Here is an 18111-nt window from a genome sequence, read left to right on the forward strand (position 1 = left end):
AAAAGTAGATTAGCCCTTTCAATTCTGAAATTTCCATTTCAGCAAAAGTATATTAGTCATTTCCTTGCTTTCATTTCCATTCTGCAAATTTTCATTTCGGCAAGTTCATTTCAGTAGTTGCAATTTTTTTGTTCAATCAATTTCAATTTTGCAAGTACAAGTAGAAAAACAAAAAATCACCCAAAAAAGAGATTTATTTTCATGCCTCGTAGGAACATAGATAATTTAGCGAAATTCATACCCAACACCCCCACCACATCACAAAGCCACCCTTCTCTCTTCCTCAATGGCAGTGATCCAGAAGAACCTATAGGTGAACAACCAGAGATATACGAAGATCCTATAGTAGAAAAACAGGAGGAAACCATCCCTCCTGAGACCATGGTTGAAAATAGAAATGTAAGGGGAAATGGAGAGAGAGTAGAGGGTACCTTTTCCATCCAAGAAACCAATGAGGACACTAAAATGAAAAACATAAGCCCTTCATCCCTACCTCACTTCCATGGATTAACTACAGAAGATCCTGACACCTTCCTATTTGAGTTTTTTGTTATCTGTCGAACCTATGACTATGCAAAAGATGAGCAGAAGTTGAAACTATTCCCTTCTACCCTCAAGGATGCAATATTACACTCGTTCATGGGGTTACCTGGCAACAGCATCACAACGTGGGCTCAAATGCAGCAAGCCTTCAACAACAAATATTGGGACTACTGTAGGTCAAAAGATACAAAGGAAGAGATCTTCCGAATGACCATGGGAAGTGATGAATCCTTGGAGGATTATGAAGAGAGATTCTAGCTCAGTTATAAAAGGGCTAGGTGCACACTTGACCTCGAATCTCTGAAGTTGGTCCTGCTCAGAGGAGTCCCAGAATACCTTCTAGACACCCTCCATTTACTGGCTAGGGGAGACATCTACCAGCTAACATATGAAGACATCAAGATTGTCTTTAGAAACCATTATAGGGTAGCCAGGAAGAGAGTTTGGGGGAGTCAACCAATAGCTAGTACCTCTTCATCCAGTTCATCCCTCAGAGGTGAATTTGGAAACATGCTGGAAGATTTCAAATGTGAGATGTTGCAAACTCTTGCCATGCAAATGGATACTTTGCATATCAAAAGGAAACAAGAGGAAGCAGAGAGGGCGTTGGCCAATTTTTGTCTTAGGTGCACCAGAAGGCATCCTAGGAATGAATGTCCATTAAACTCTATAGAAATGTGTACAGTTTTTTAATAAGATCATTGTACGAATTAGTGCCCTTCCTTGCGCAGACTTAAAGCTGTATGTTAGCCTCCTGTTGCAACAGGTGTTCATATTTCATGATTGACATTTTACATGCCAAATATGTCATACTTTGCATGCTTCAACGTTCCATATTTCCAGAAGAGACCAAAGAAGAAGCCATGAAGTGTGCTAGTCCAAATGCCACTGCTGAATTCCAATTTTGATGACTTAACCATTTTTAAAGAATGTTCTATAAAAGGGAGGGCCAAACAGCTTAACCTTGGTTTCAATAGGTTTCAATTTCCTGTTTTAGAATATAGAGAATGATATCTGTCCAAACAGCTTAATCTTGGCAGATTTGTAGATAGGTAGAGAATCAAAGGAGCCCAACTGCTTAATCTGGGTCCTTGGCAGAAATAACTGTAGACTTAGATAGGAGGACAGTCAAAAGAAAAATTGTAAAGCTGGGTCTGCAAGTCTAAGTGCACCCAATCCAAAAAGAAGAAAAATTGCTAGGAAAGTAGGCTGGGTAGGTAGTTTTTGAGATTGCAGAATGATGATTCATGAGCAATTTTGTGTTTTGAAGTGGTATATCTTTTCAGATCACAAGCATGATGCAGTTTTTCATCTGGAGGAACTCAAGCTGGACATAACTAACTCCCCCTTCCTCTTCTTCCCAAATCACTTATTAACTCCCCTAAAGAGGTCAAGATCTACTTGATTCCTCTTAGTTTCATCATTTTCCATATCAGCTGCCTTGGTGAAGATCTGCTCCACTCAAGGATTGTCCATTTTTCCTCTATAAGTCACTTTCCCCAAAAAAAAAAGAAAAAAAAAGCCAAAAGTCCCATACCTTAGCGCTTTCTCATCATCTTCATATTAACTACTGACCCTATTATGTAAATCCCTATTTGTTTTCCCCTTCCCCTACTAAATCTATGCTAAACAAATCCCCTATATACATATCCCACCCTATAGCACTATAGCTATGTATTTATCAGTTCTGGGACATAATAGTTCACCTGGGACTATCATGAACCCATCCGTGTCCTAACAGGAGTTAGTGTGACACCTGGTCATGCTAACAACCTTTTCCCCTAACCCTAAACCTACAAAACCCACTTCTTCACCCGTATCCTAAATTTTTGTTCATATACATCCAACCCCCGCTCGTTTAACACCCCCAAAACCCAAAAAACCAAAGTTTTTACCCTCCCCACCGCGCTATATCAAAATTCGAATATTCACGCGCCCATCCATTATTCCCCCACCGATTCACCTGTTCCGTCCACCATCGGATCGAGCCCTCCCCATCTGACAGCTCTCGGTGATTTCGAAGGCGCCCCGCTGCTCAGCCGTTAGCTTCAGATGGCGAGGCGGTTTCTCCGCCGTACCAAAGACACCTGTCCACCTTCTATTGCATCGGAAGGGCTCTGACGGATACCACTCCCATACCAAAAGCGATCCGATGAAACCACTTTCCGCCTTCTGTACGCGTGCCCCATGTCGCCTGTCCTATTCTACGTATCTGCCTAGTCACCCACGCCACGTTATCTGCACACGTTGGCCCCCTGCTGAGTCATCCTGCCACGTCATCCACCGTACATGCTGACGTCACCCTGCTGATGTCATCCTGCCACATCATCCGCCGTACCATGGTCCCACCCGCTGACGTCATCATCAATTTTTGGAGCGAGAGGCGAAAATCGTGCCTGGGAAGCCCAGATTCAAATTCCGAGGCAGTTTTCCATGCGTGATTAGCGCCTAGCGCTAATCGCGCATGGCTACGGGAAAAGGGCCGAAATGGAAAACCCCTCATTGCGCAGCCCCCAACAAGCCCAAAAGGCGCCGAATGACCCATTTTTCTTCGCGAGGCATGCAGAAAGGATCAAAAGACAGTTCTAAAAGAAACAGAGGGCCGAATGACAGCCATTAAATTTTGATTTGACCCACAGTGAAGGAGAGAACCGGCCCGATTCATTTGTCAAAGAGTATCAGAGGAAAGATGAAGCGGCAAAGAGTATCAGTTAAATTTTTTAATAGAAATCTTCACATTGAATGGCCTCCGGCAAAGTCAAATTAGATGGTATAAGCCCATCCCATCTCTCAAATCACATTTAAAGCACTTAAAGCCACCGAACTACAATGGAGCAGAATTCCATGAACAGTCATTGCAGAAGCATTGCACCAAGCCACCGAGGACAACGCATTAATTCAGTTTTGATACGGTTGCCCTCAGCGTAGCCCATAGATATTTTCTTGCATTTATTCCTGATAGGTTTAGGTTAAAGTAATCATTTACTTTCAGACCTGTTTAGGTCACAGCTGTAATAAACAATTTTGGAGAATTTTTCCTATATATACCACCCTCTGCATTGTTTCAAGGGTTGGTCGATTGATAACTTTTCATTAGAGACTCGCACTGTATGTCTGATATTTTTTTCTTTAATCAAAGATTGCTGAAGAGATTGGAGGAATGACTGTTTGATGTGTTGTTAATGGTCTCTGGAGACTGAATGATAGAATTCTTGTGCTGCAACATGGCTCAATAAGTACTTCTTACCTCTGTTTTCATTGTTTCACCATCTGAATAGCAAAAAGAAAGATTAGCTTAGAATTTGTTTAATTGCACTCTAGGCTCAATTTCTGCTATTTCTCTATGTTTTTCCATCTAAACTGAACTGGACATGAATATGAATTCCCTGTGGCTCATATTTACTCTAATTCACATGTGTTTGACAGTTACCTAGGGATTCTTTACTGCCCCTAGATAGAGCTCCTTCACTCTTCTCTGTTAAGCTGATTGAGAGATTCTTAATTACCTCTCCTTCCTTATCATTCTTTCCATCCTTTAAACTTGAAAAATTGTTCCATGTGCAGCTACCTTCCTCCTTATTTCTCTTGTGACTAAGAAAATGCACCAGCAGTCTTACTCCTTGACTCCATGCCCAATGGTTTGAAACTTTCACACTATATCTGCCTCTTTACCTGAAAAACATCAATCTTCCCACCAAAACGCAAACAAACACAAACAAAACCCTTGAACTCAATAGCTAGCCTAAAATCATCATCAACAAAGCTAAATTAGAAAGAGAGAGCCCTCTCTGATTGTAGGTGGGCTAGAACCTGCAATCCAAAGTTGGTTTGTGGTTACCTCGGCCGTAGCCCTTTACTCCAACCTGAGGGACAACCTGAGTGATAACATAATGGCAACTCCACTAGGGACCTCCTCAGTTAAATTTATGAAACAAGTTGAAAGAATCCAATGAGAAATCAATTTTCTAATTGTTGCATATTCCTTAAAACTACAGATGAAGCCTGAATGTCAGCTAGGTAGCCTTTGAAACTGTCTTTTCTTTGCATTCACAAAAGTAAATAAAAGTTGCTTCAGTCAATCTTCATGCTAGTTTTAAGCTATAGGTAGCAGTTCCAAAATTTGATCAGTTCCTTACTAATTCTCAAAAAATTCCCGGAAAAATACCAAAACATTTCGGAAGCTGGCTCCCAAGAAGAATCCACGATACACAAGGTCAAATCCCGACCCAAATTCCCCAGCTGCTTTTGAAAATCCGAACTTAATGCCAAAGATCATTAAGAAGCAAGAGCAAAGAGAAGATTTTGCTGGTTTGAGTCCTAAAGCATCTTTCCCAAGCTGTGTTCCAACTCCTGTTAAGGTTCTATTTCATTCAATCCCTTCTTCCCCTTGTTCATCATCCACATCTCAAAGAACTCCATCCACACCTCCATTCACTGCACATACTACAAATACCACTACTACTGTTCCAGTTACTTCTGTTATCTCTGTTATCCCTATTGTTCCAGTTATCCCTATTGTTCCACTTATCCCTGCCAATATGGCTAATAGATATGCACCCCTGCAATTACCTGCTAATCCTGGGGCTTTACCTCAGGAGTACCAATCTAAAATTACCTATTTTGACAGTACCGGTCCTTTCACAGCCCTTCAGCATACCAAAAAGATGCAAGACTATTTTGAAAACTATGAGATAGATGATGATAGCGTGAGAATGAGAATTTTTGTTCAAAGTTTAACCGATGATGTAAGAACTTGGTTTAGATCACTTGCTGCAAATTCCATAACTACTCCGGATGAGCTTTACCAATCCTTTACCAACAGATGGGAGAAAAAGAAAGACCCCTTGCACATACTAGCTGAATATGATACAATTAAAAGAGGTCCTCAGGAGACTGTTTTGGAGTACTGTGCAAGATTCAATAATGTCTATAATGCAATACCACAGAACTTAAGACCCCCACCTGACCTTGCCTTGTATAAATTCCTTGATGGATTCAACCCAGATATGGCTTACCAGTTAAAAGAAAGAGCTCCTCAGACCCTTGTAGACATGCAAAATGTTGCTGTTAGCGTAGAGGCCAACCTAATTGCCAAAAGAAATAGAGCCGGAATGGAAAGAAGAACCACCTTTAAGGAAGAACCTTCAGCCTTTGATCAAAAGCTTGATGCTATTATCAATGGCCTACAAAGGTTGGGAGAAAGAGTAGAAAGCGTTGAGAGGAAATCATCATGGGAAGGACAACAGTCCAATACCATAAGAAACCCAAATTTTAGGAAAATGCAGAACACAAATGCTAGCAGGTCTAGCCCATACCATGACATAAGACCCCCTTTTCAAGATAATTATGTTGAAGGATCTACATCCAATGAGCAAACAGAAGACACTCACATGAATCTGATGGATCTAAAGGGTGAGCATCAAACTTTTCTGAGCCAAGAAGACCAAGATGAGCCTAACTTTAGTCAATTTCAGACTAAGTCTGGTGAGTCTTTTGATTTTAAACAAGGTTATGATACTGTTGTGTATCAGGTCCACAAACAATATAAGCTAAGAACTAGGACTATTGATATTTCTGAACCTAGCAAAACAAAGGATGCCAAACAACCCAACAAGATTAAGAGCAAGGCTGTCATAACAGAACCAGCTGATACAACTATCCCAAACCCGCATTAGGTGATTGTAGAAGACATAACAAAAGCACAACCTTTTGTAGATCAGCTTTTACCACCTTCTTCCTCTGAGAAAAACTCGAACAACGTTCCAAAAAGGCCTCCTGAAGTTGAAAAACTGCAAGCAATCAATTCCCATAACACTGATAAACAAGAGCAAGTAGCAGATAATTCAAATGAAACAGAAAAATCTTCCATTACCAACACCAAGACTCCATTGGAAAAACCATTTAATTTAGAGGCAGAAATAGCTAAGTTGAAGATATCCATCCCCCTCTCAGAACTTGCCAAACATGATGTATATAGGCAACAGATTCAAAGATCAGTTCAAATACCAGAGAATAAGGACGATGTAAATGTTCTGGATGATACCCCTGAACTGTTGTTTGGCCCAGAAGTTAATGGAAAATCAACATACGGACCTATTCCACCCTTTTATGTCAGTTTGCATATACATGACAAAGTTTTGCACAACGCTGTGTTTGATTCAGGAGCATCGCACAATCTTATGCCCAAAGCGGTTATGGAAAAACTGAACCTTGATATTACCAGACCCTACAAAGATCTATTTTCCTTTGACTCAAGCTAGGTCAAGTGTTTAGACCTCATCAAAGACTTGTGTGTCTCCTTAGTCCAATATCCCAATAAAACCATCCTCATGGATGTGGTGGTGGCTGACATTCCACCAAAGTATGGTATTCTCCCGTCAAGATCATGGGGAGCAAAGCTCCAAGGATCCCTTCAACTAGACCTCTCCTATGCTACTATTTCAGTCTTTGGGCAACCAAAGAGACTGTACAGAGAAACACTCATGAAATATGTGGTAAGTAGTGAGAGCAAGCCTGAAAATTTTCCCATTTACTCAATCCATTCTGATATGGATTCCTTTATTCTATTTAATGATGATACAAATTCTCCAACTGATGATGAGCCTTTGGCTCTAGAACAACTAGCACACATCAATGAAGAATCAGTTACACATACCCATGAGACTGTCACAACAATTAATGCAACCAGCATGCTAGAAGAAACTCCCCAAACAAAAATTTCAAATCTGCCCAATCCTAACATAGTTGAAACCCTTAGCACAAACCACAAGCAAGAAATCACATGGTATTTAGAGTTTGATGGCTCGATCAACAAGTTAGGAGCAGGGGCAGGTGTATGGATTCACAATACACATAACAAGCATGCGGAAGGTCATGCCTACATACTGAATTTCAAATGCACAAACAACATGGCAGAGTATGAAGCTCTGCTTTTAGGCCTTAAACTACTCAAAGCTTTAGGAGTTGCAAAAGTGTCTATTTTAAGTGACTCTGATTTAATCATACAGCAGATGAAAGGTAATTTTGTAACCAATGACAATAGAATGAGGGCCTATAGGACTGCTGCCACTAATATACTCAATGCATTCACTAAATTCAGCCTGGTGTTGTTGTCACCAACAACCCCCCTCTTTGTTTGGTATTAGCAATAACACCAAGCAAATGGGGACCCTTAACAAAAAATCCAAAAAACATTTTATCACAATTTTTGTATTTTAACTCCCTAAAGCTGTATCGCATCGCGAAGAGAGAGTGAAGCGTTTTCCTGTGCGCATAAATAAACTGCGAAGAAGCGACGCGAAATTCATCGCATCGCATATATTGAGAAGCGCTCTTAAAATGAAAAACTAAGGAATCGCCGACGGCCGATATGTGACGTCGCATATCGCAACATCGCATAAGCAGCACACAGTGACTGAATGATTAAATGTGATCTGTGATTTGCGATCTGCGATGAATGCGACCATCAATTCCTGCGATGACACATCTTGACATCGCAATCCTCGATACTACGATGCGAATCGCAGAAATCACTCATTGCAAAATTTCCTCGACATAGTGTTCAAGGAAAGCTATATGTAGACCAAAATTGGGCGCGTGCCTTAAGAGAAATTAATGATTGTACGCCAAAGTATCCAAGAAGGATTGTGTTGTGTTTTTCGAAGAGTCAAGTCATTATGAGTGTCATGATTATGCATTCATTAGAACTTAAATCTTTCATGTCAATATTTTCGTCATTTCTCTTTTCCTTTGTGTAAACTGTAAGGCAGCAACTAATATAAATCAATGTGCAGGAAACATCTAAGGAAAAGGGGAAAGCGTCAATACTCGGAGAACAGAGAAGAGATGCCTTCGCAAACGGATGCCGCATGCAGCAGGACCGCGGATTCCAGAGTATCACTCAACAGATACTAATGGAAATAGACTATCTAAGACTCAGAGTCAAAGGCGCACAAAAGCAGCATGTTTACAAAAGATCCTGAAGCTTAGAATGGGTAAAGCAAAAATAAAAATGCTAAAGAGGGAAGACGCTCCAGAAAAGCCTGGAACAAAGAACGGAAGCAATTTTCAATACGGAAAATTGTTCAGAGAGCAAAGTCCCTAACTTATTGAGTCATTCGCACGGACGGAAACCGAAATAGCAACAGCACAATCAGTTTGAAAGAAATTTGGGTTATACCAAGTATACACACAGTGAATACACCAAGCCAGAGGAAGATTTTCGAAAATATCTTCTAGTTTGTCAGAAAGCGGTGCTAGCTCTTGTTATTTCTATTTTCATCGCTCGAACGAAAGGAGAAGACAACCAGCCGAATCTTCCCAAGCAAACGTTGCATTTCTTACAACACTAAGGAGCAAATACAGAAACGGTTAGAAATTAGATTCAATTTTTAGAAATAAATTTGCTTTAGTAGAAGGGCGGTCATTTGAAGCCGTGTCCTAAATTTATGTAATTAAGATTAATTAGTTAGTAGTATTTAAACCCTTCTCAGGCATTTGGAGAAGGGTCCGGAAATTTGTCAAAAAACTTGTCCTCAGAACATGCACTTTTGCACCCTCGGAGGGGGTTTTTAATGAATGGATGGATCGAGATTTATCAATCTTTGCATTTAATGTCTGCTACTGATGTTGCACTTTTGTACTCTTAGTAGATGTTAGAACAAGTAGAGATAAATCGTTATTGCTTGAAGCTTATGAGTGGAACCAGTCATAAATGGTACTTTTATCTCTTGACCAATTTCTGCTTATATTCTTAAAGTGATATGCAGTTTTCAGTTGTTTATATGTTAATGTATGAATGTGTGGGTTACCATTTGGCACTTCTGTACGGTGGAGTCATTTATTTGTGCTTGACATATGAATAACTTATTATGCGATATGCTGTTCACAACTGTTTTGCCTAACTTTTTATGTAGAGTGGTTTATCTTAATTGATTTCTATTCTTATGATAGCTGAATGATCTTTATTACCAGTTATTGTTCGAAATCTTTTTAGATCGCATAATAGAAGAAATACACCCCGGGTTAGCGTAGATTAGATGTGTTGTTTCTTATTAGATTACAATAGCATAGAGTTAGTTTAGAAGTTTGAATTAAATTAGCTTAAAAAACCCCTAGATCAGCATCACCCAAATCTACACACACACACAACCCTTAGATTGGGAAACTGGTCCCATTATCCCCAGTCGGACCCACTATACCAAACGGATAAGGAGCTACCAACCAAGTTCCGGACCGGGTGGGTATCCCCCTTGTTGTCGACCCGATTTTCGGGGCTTCAATATATTTGGTGCTAGAAGGAGGGCACGAACTATGAATGGCACCTAAATCAAAATCTAAATACCATTCTGAGAGTAAATCGCCCTCATCAACTCCCCCGACTTCCCCAGTACGTTTAAATCCAGAGTCAGAAGTCGCTCGAGTATCAACCGCTGCTACATACCCTAATATTTCAGACCAATTTATCATTGAACCCCCTGAAATTCAAACTCTGATTCGTAAACTCCAGGGATTCTCTATTTTTACTCAGAGGTCTGATAAATCTCAAAGCAGCGTGACTTCGCAGTACAATCCTGCTCATCCCCTGACCAGATTAAAGAGCGAAAAATTTGGCATCCAGCCAACTGAATTCCCTCTCCCCACCAGGAAAAGAGCAAGGAAAACACCACCGGAGTCTAACAGTGAGACTCTTTCATCCACATCGTCCATTTCAACTCCATCACCGCGAATTCAACCACCCACGTCTTCATTCCAAACCACTCATCCATCCTCCACAGCCCCTCCTCTTCAATCATCAAAGATCATAATATCTTCATCTTCCCAGCATCAGGGATCATCCTCTGCACTTTCATCCACTAGCAGCTCAACGATGGCCAAGTCTCCATGGAACAATCCTGGGGCGGTTTTAATGCCTCCACCCCTGAGCCTAATACCGGCCCATCCTGAGAAATGGCTACCCAAATTCAATCCAGAAACAGGCATGCTAGCTGAAGAGCATATCAATAATTTCATGCTTTCTGTTAATCTCAACGGAGTTACCAACGAGGATGCTGTCATCCGGCTTTTTCCGTACACAATGCAAGGGACAACCGGGTCATGGTACTTTTCATTATCTTCCAGGTCTATCACAAGTTGGGACATTTTTCAAAGTCAATTCCTTACCAAGTTTGGGGATGACAGATCAACGGCGACGTTGATCAATGACCTATCCAATCTTAAAGCCGAGGCTAGAGAACCCATCAAAGATTTTAATTTACGGTTCAATAAAATCCTCAACAAAATTCCCGCTGCTTCCCAGCCCAGCGAAGAAGTGAGATGTGAATGGTATATTACAGCCTTACCATCAAACTTGGCAATCTTCGTCGATAGGGAAAATAAGACAACCTTAGTTGAAAACTTGACAGAGGCGATAGCAGTAGAGAAACGCGTAGTAGCCCTGGAAAAAAGATCTGCGATAGAGGAACGCAAATCTAAGAAATTCTCCTACAAGGAAGACCCCAAGAAGAAACAAACGAAAGATCCTTTCGATTTGGAAGGATTACAAAAAGTGTTAAAAACCATGTCCAATGAGATGATTGACATAAAAAAACAAGTAGCAGAAACTTCTTCAAAAAAACCCTACAGAACTTTTAAAAGAAATCCTTCAATGGATGTGAAACCACCCAACGCTATCTCAAACGTCGAATCCGAAGAAGAGGAAGAAGAAGAGAATACCACTGAAGGGCAGACCGATGACGAAGAAGTTGTGGAACTACAAGGAACGTGGGATTTCATCCTCCCACAAGAAGAAGATCAATAAGCATTTCCGGTTAGCAAACGAAGCAAAAACCAACTTGATCCTCCCCAAACTACCCCTAAGCAGAAGGGCGCAAGCCCTGCAGCAAAAGATAAAGTCGCAACAAAGAAAACAACCGCTAAAGCGACTCAATATAGCCCAGTCCAATCAGATCAAACACCTCCATCAAGAACACTCATTGTGTCGGATGAAATGGAGTATAACATTATCGATGACATGAAAAAGACTAGGGCTAATATCACTCTTTACGAGTTGAGCAAATTGAAACATCAACAGAAGATAATGATGAAAGAATTACATGCCGTGCCTACTACATCTTTACCTACAGCTGTAGCTTCCCACAACATGGGAAGACCTCCAACCAACACGATCAATAAGATTGACCCAAATGACATCGCCTTGATTGGAGGAAGATCAAGGTCTCACACTCCCCCTTTTCTTCTCACTTATGAAATTTTCAATAAAAACGTGCACAATTGTTTGGTAGATTCTGGTGCTTCAGCGAATATTTTACCCCGATCAATATGTGCCAAGTTGAATGTTCAACCACAAAAATCCGCGGTGCGCATAGTTCAGCTTGATCGATCTCAAGTCGAAGTGATTGGTGAACTTAATCAAGTGACCATAAGATTGTCGTCTAACCCGAAGGTATGTCAGGTTATTAACATTCTAGTAGCTGATATCCCTGAATTCTATGGTTTAATTCTTAGCAGGGATTGGTTCGAAAAACTCCATGGATACTTCTCAACCGACTGGTCGCACATGTGGTTACCCTAGAATGGTAAACCGAATCAAATAAAGGTTGAACGAGAGTTACACCAAAAGTACATAGTGACAGAATTGGAGAGATAAAATGAAGCAATAGCATACAACAAGAGTATCATAGGCAATTACTCGGTAGATTCTTTCCTCGGCAATTTCAATGCTCATATTTCACCTTACTTAGAAAATTCAGTTTTGTCCCAAGTCGAAATTTTTTCCCAAACTGATAATTCAAAGTGTGTTAATTTTTTAGATAACCCTGTAAATACATCTTTGTTTTGGAAATTATATTTTGATGGCTCTAAATCTAATGAGGGAGCAGGAGCAGGATGCATTCTGATTAGCCCAGACGGAAATAAGACCATGCTTACGTGCAGACTTCAATTCGATTGCACAAATAATACAGCAGAATACGAGGCCTTGGTGCAAGGCCTATACAAAGCAATCGGGTTGAACGTTAAGTACCTTCAAGTCTTTGGAGACTCTAAGATTGTCGTCAAACAGGTGCGTAACACCATACATTGCCTATCAGGTCATTTGAAACACTATCAATCTTTAGTACAAGATTTGACTGCACATTTCATAGCATTCAATATTTCGTCAATCCCAAGACTTCAAAATGCGAGCGCAGACCTGTTAGCTAACGTAGCCTCTAGACTTATTCCCTCTGAAGATTTTAGTCCAGATAGATTCTCAATAGAATTAATCTTTAGACCATCCATCCCTGACAACATTACAAACTGGAGAGTATTCAATGACGATCCTGACATTGTAAATTTCCTCACTTCTGAAGGATCCTACTCAAATCAAATAATTGACGAAGACCATCATGATCATCAAATACAACAAAACAGCACTGATAATGCTATACCTAAATCAGTGGTTAAGTTAGAAGACTTATATGACTTGAAAAGTCGGTTTAAAAGGTCTACCAATTCTAAACTCTACAGTTCAACTCTGAACTACGAATTAGTAAACCTAGGAACCGATGAGAAACCACAAAACGTTAATCTAGGCCACGGCCTAGCCCCTGAAGAAAAATTAGCGTATATCCGTCTTTTGAGGCAATACAAAAATGTTTTTGCCTGGAATTACGATGAGCTGAAGACATACGACACTTCTATCATTCAACACACTATCCCTATGATTGACAATGAAAAACCTGTCCAGCAGAAACTCAGAAAAATCCACCCCAATTTAGAAAATCAGATAAAAACTGAGCTAAATAAGTTGTTGAGAGCCAGGATAATTTTCCCCGTCAGACATTCCAAATGGGTATCCAATATGGTACCCGTTAGAAAGAAAAACGGAGATATTAGAATCTGTATCGATTTCTGGAATCTCAACAAAGCCTGTCAAAAAGACAATTTTCCCCTCCCACCTATGGAGCAGATATTACAGGCAGTAGCAGGCTCAGAATTAATGTCTTTCTTGGATGGATTTTCAGGATACAACCAAGTGTTGGTACATCCCGATGATCAGTTAAAAACCACATTCCGAACTAAATGGGGCACATACGCATATCGGAAGATGCCATTTGGTCTGATCAATGCCGGCGCTACCTTTCAGAGAGCCATGGACATCGCATTTAAAGGTTTAGTCAATAAATCTGTAGTGATTTACCTGGATGATATAACACTGTACTCCAAGAAGCGAAGCGACCATCTCAAAGACTTGAAACAAATCTTTCAACGATGTTTAAGGTATGGGATTTCACTTAACCCAAAGAAATCTTTTTTCGCATTAAGTGAAGGAAAACTGCTAGGATTCATAGTGTCAAAATCTGGTATTCACATTGAACCTGACAGAATCAAAGAAATTTCCGAAATATCCATGCCTCATAACAAAAAAGCCATGCAATATTTCGTTGGTCAAATCAATTTTGTGAAGAGATTTGTCCCAGACTTCTCACGTATTGCTTCTCCTTTGCAAAATATGACTAAAAAGAATTCAAATTTTAAATGGGGTCAAGATGAGCATGAAGCATTCAACTTGATCAAACAAGCTATCATTAACGCTCCATCTTTAGCGACCCCGAATTTTTCAGAATCTTTTATCTTATACACATTTGCCTCAGAGAAATCTTATGCCGCGATTCTAACTCAAGCAAATCAAGAAAAGGCGGAAGCTCCAATCGCATTTTTTAGCTCGAACTTACAAGGTGCTGAACTCAATTATTCAGACGTGGAGAAACAGGCATATGCTGTTTTCAAAGCGATCAAGTATTTCAGACCTTTCTTACTTAAATCCCATACCAAAGTCATAGTACCGTTTCCAGCGGTAAGAAACCTTCTGATACAGAAGGATGTGGGTGAAAAGAGAGAAAATTGGATCACCGCTTTACAAGAATACGATCTTGAGATCAAACCAGCAAACATTGTAAGAGGTCAAGGCTTCTACAAGATGTTGGCTGGAGCATCGCAAATTCCTGAGAACTCATCTGAAGAGGTACATACGTATGAGGTAAGCCTAAACGACACATAATCATTATATGCTGACACCATTTATTATCTTAAGAACGGGTATGCTCCATCACACCTGGATCACACCAAGAAAAGAGCTTTGAGATTGAAAGCTAAACAATACCAGCTCATAAATGATGTTCTGTTTAAAAGGAATTACGATTCTGTACTTCTTAGGTGTCTTGAGAAAACTAAAGCCGAAAAGGTTTTGCAGGAACTCCATGATGGACCAGCAGGCGAACACTATGCTGGAGACGCTACTGCACATAAAATCTTACGTGCAGGATATTATTGGCCCACACTGTTCAAAGACTCACACAGTTACGTGAGGAAATGCCAAGTCTGCCAGACTGCTGCAGGGAAACAAAAGAAACTGTCCATGCCACTACAGCCGGTTGACATCGAGCAACCATTCAGCCAATGGGGCTTGGACATAATAGGTGAGATCGTTCCTCACTCTTCTAAGCAGCATAGGTACATCCTCACGGCAAAAGATTATTTTACTAAATGGGTAGAAGCAGTTCCTCTCAAGACAGCTAATTCTGAAAACATTATTGAATTCATAGATCAATTTATAATCACTAGGTTTGGATTGCCAACAGCCTTAATGTTTGATAATGCTTCATACTTTTCTGGAAATACAATGACTGAGTTTGCACTTAAAAGAGGGTTCAAACTGAAATATTCGACCAACTACTATCCGCAAGGTAATGGATTGGCTGAATCAACAAACAAAAACCTGATCAGGATTATTAAAAGAACAGTCGACCAAAACCAAAAGAATTGGCACAAAGCATTGGTAAATTCTTTATGGGCAGATAGAATAACGAAGAAAGCTTCAATCGGCACTTCTCCCTTTAATTTAGTTTATGGGAAAGAAGTGGTTCTTCCAACTCACTTAGTCATTCCCTCTTTGTCTTTAGTACAACACATCGACGAGGTATCTACCTCCTCCATACAACTAAGACAAATGGAAATAATAAAATTAGAAGAACAACGAGAACAAGCTAAGAAAACCCATGCCCATCATCAAGCGCTGATAAAATCCTCTTTTGACTCAAGCATAATGACCAGAAAAAACTTTCAGATGGGAGATTTAGTTTTGAAATGGGATAAGGCTCATGAAGAAAAGGGCAAACATACGAAATTTCAGAAGCTGTGGCTTGGTCCTTTTCAGATTGTAGAAGTCATAGGCCCATCGACGTTTGTGTTGCAGGATTTGGCAGGTAGAAGAGATTCTTTGCCTGTTAATGGACAGATTCTTAAAATGTATTTTCCATAGAAGATCACTCTTCTATTTTTGTAGGATAGTTTTAGTTTTTATTTGTTTTTCTCTTTCTTATAAATAAAACCAGTTGTAGATGGTCACTATAAGGGTTCATGAAAAAGACACCAATTCTCTATCGGATTTTGAGCTTTTCGCTTGTACAAGTAGCAAAATTTTTCGAAAAATCTAATTTTTATTATTGACAGGTAGAGTTAACTTTACCCTAGACATGATGCTAGTTTCAACTTCAAAAACTTTGATGAAAGCAACCTTTGGTAAGAAATTGTTTTATATCAGCACAATGAAAGGTATCAATAATAAAATAAATATTCTCTGTAAAGCTGCTGTTTTCAACCTCTATTATTATCGTCCAGAGCTTTCTTAAGGAAAAACAATGACTTCCTCCCTGCTAAAGGAAATCGCAGCATTTAGAGGAACAATCCGAGAAAACACTATATCTCAAAGAATAAGAGGTCTCATCACGAGCCGGCTTATCATGATCACAGATATTATAACTTGCTGACTTTGCCAATACTGTCTACCAAAACAGGGCAACGACTCAAGATTGTTGCAATCAAAAGACAAGGGGTCTCATCACGAGCCAGCTTGTTCAGCAAAAGTGTAAATCAAGTGAATGACTGTGTCATAATTTGGCCACCAAACCAAGACATTGTTCTTTAGAGAATAAAAAAGGAAAAAGTGTCAAAAAGGGTTTTTCTCTGAAATGTTGTAAATAACCTCAAGCAGGATAAAGGATCATTGCTCGATAACAGGTAACCCTGTCAAGGCTATGGACGCTTGCGGGCAGCAGAGGCTCTACCTACGTGTTGTTGGGAAAAGTATCCAATACAGAATGACCGTATCCCACTCTAAGGGTGATAGTACCTCAGCAACAATCGAAGCAAAGCTATCTAAGATTTCTTCTTTATGAAAGTAAAATAGGGGAGAAAGAGATCCACTAACCGATGTCTTTCGCTAATGGTTGATCCAATCTTCTCTCCTTGCTGCTTGCTCCCAGCTCCTTGCTCTTTCACTGGCCCGGCTACACCAAGATCCTGCAAAATGGCAAGAGAGGGAAACTACAAGAAGCATACATTCATAATTGATTCAAGGATTAGAATAAATCAAATACAAAAGTATAACAATACATCATTGAGACACATGCATATAGAAGAACCTCAAATGCTTTATTAATGGAAGAAGTAAAGTTCAGGAAGTGATACAACCATAAGAGGCCCAATCCAGCATCACCTTCCCAGTAGAAAGAAATCTCCTCTTCACCTCCTTCAAAGAAAATCACCCAATAGTTCTAAACTCAAACCAACAGCACTTCCTTACATTCACAAGATTCCAGCCTCCCTAGACCTCATGAGAGAGATCTATATATAGGAGTTTTGGAGAAAGGATGAGTCAGCTTGAGGCTGGCATGAAGCTGACTAGTGTCCTCTCTCACTTCAGTTATTCTTCAGTTCTTGAGTCCACTTGGAGGTTCTTGCTTCCACTTGGAGATCTAGACCCTCTTACTCATCACCATTCGAATTCCCTGATCCAAGTGTCATTTTGGAAGCTTCCTGGGCATTGACACCTTGAGGAATGACTGTGCCACATGTCCAAACTCACCCAGCGCAGGTAGCCTTCTTTGCAGTTGACATTCAGCACAGGTAGACAGTGGAGTAGTTGACATTCAGCGCAGATGCTCAGTGGAGCAGTTGACATGATCCAGAATTGCTTTGTTTTTGAGTGTTTTCAGGTGGAGAACTTTTATTCAGTGCTGTGGTTTGCTGACCTTGTTCCTCTAGGGGTAGGAACAACATGTTTAGGGACTTTGGATCCCTTAGATTATGGAAATTTCATGCTTCATGCTGTAAGGCACAAAAATGTCTATAACAGTTGCCCCCTAAAGTATGAGGTCGTTTATCGGGTGAAATGCTTTATCAGGAGGATCTGAAGTTCATTCAATCGCTGAGAGGTGACCTGTAATAAAATACAATACAATACATTATGATTCATTCTGCTTTCATGATCTAGCTGAGGCGGGCACTCCCATGCTCAGCTTTATAAATTCATTTTGGTACATAGAACAGACGATCGTCTGATGATAGACTGATAATTCTCTGCTGAAATTACCATCCTTTGAGTAGGATGATCATCTACTGCAATGATGTACATGTCAAATGTCTTTATATTTCCTGAACATATATCGCAGCCCAGATGGATGAAACTAGATCCGGGGTCTTCAAAACTCGTTCGATCTTCACTCTAAGTACAAGTCGATCCATGTG

Source organism: Pinus tabuliformis, chromosome 7 (genome assembly GCF_031772625.1).
Source record: "Pinus tabuliformis cultivar Carrire ecotype Pingquan chromosome 7, CPIR1, whole genome shotgun sequence".
Lineage (NCBI taxonomy): Eukaryota > Viridiplantae > Streptophyta > Pinopsida > Pinales > Pinaceae > Pinus > Pinus tabuliformis.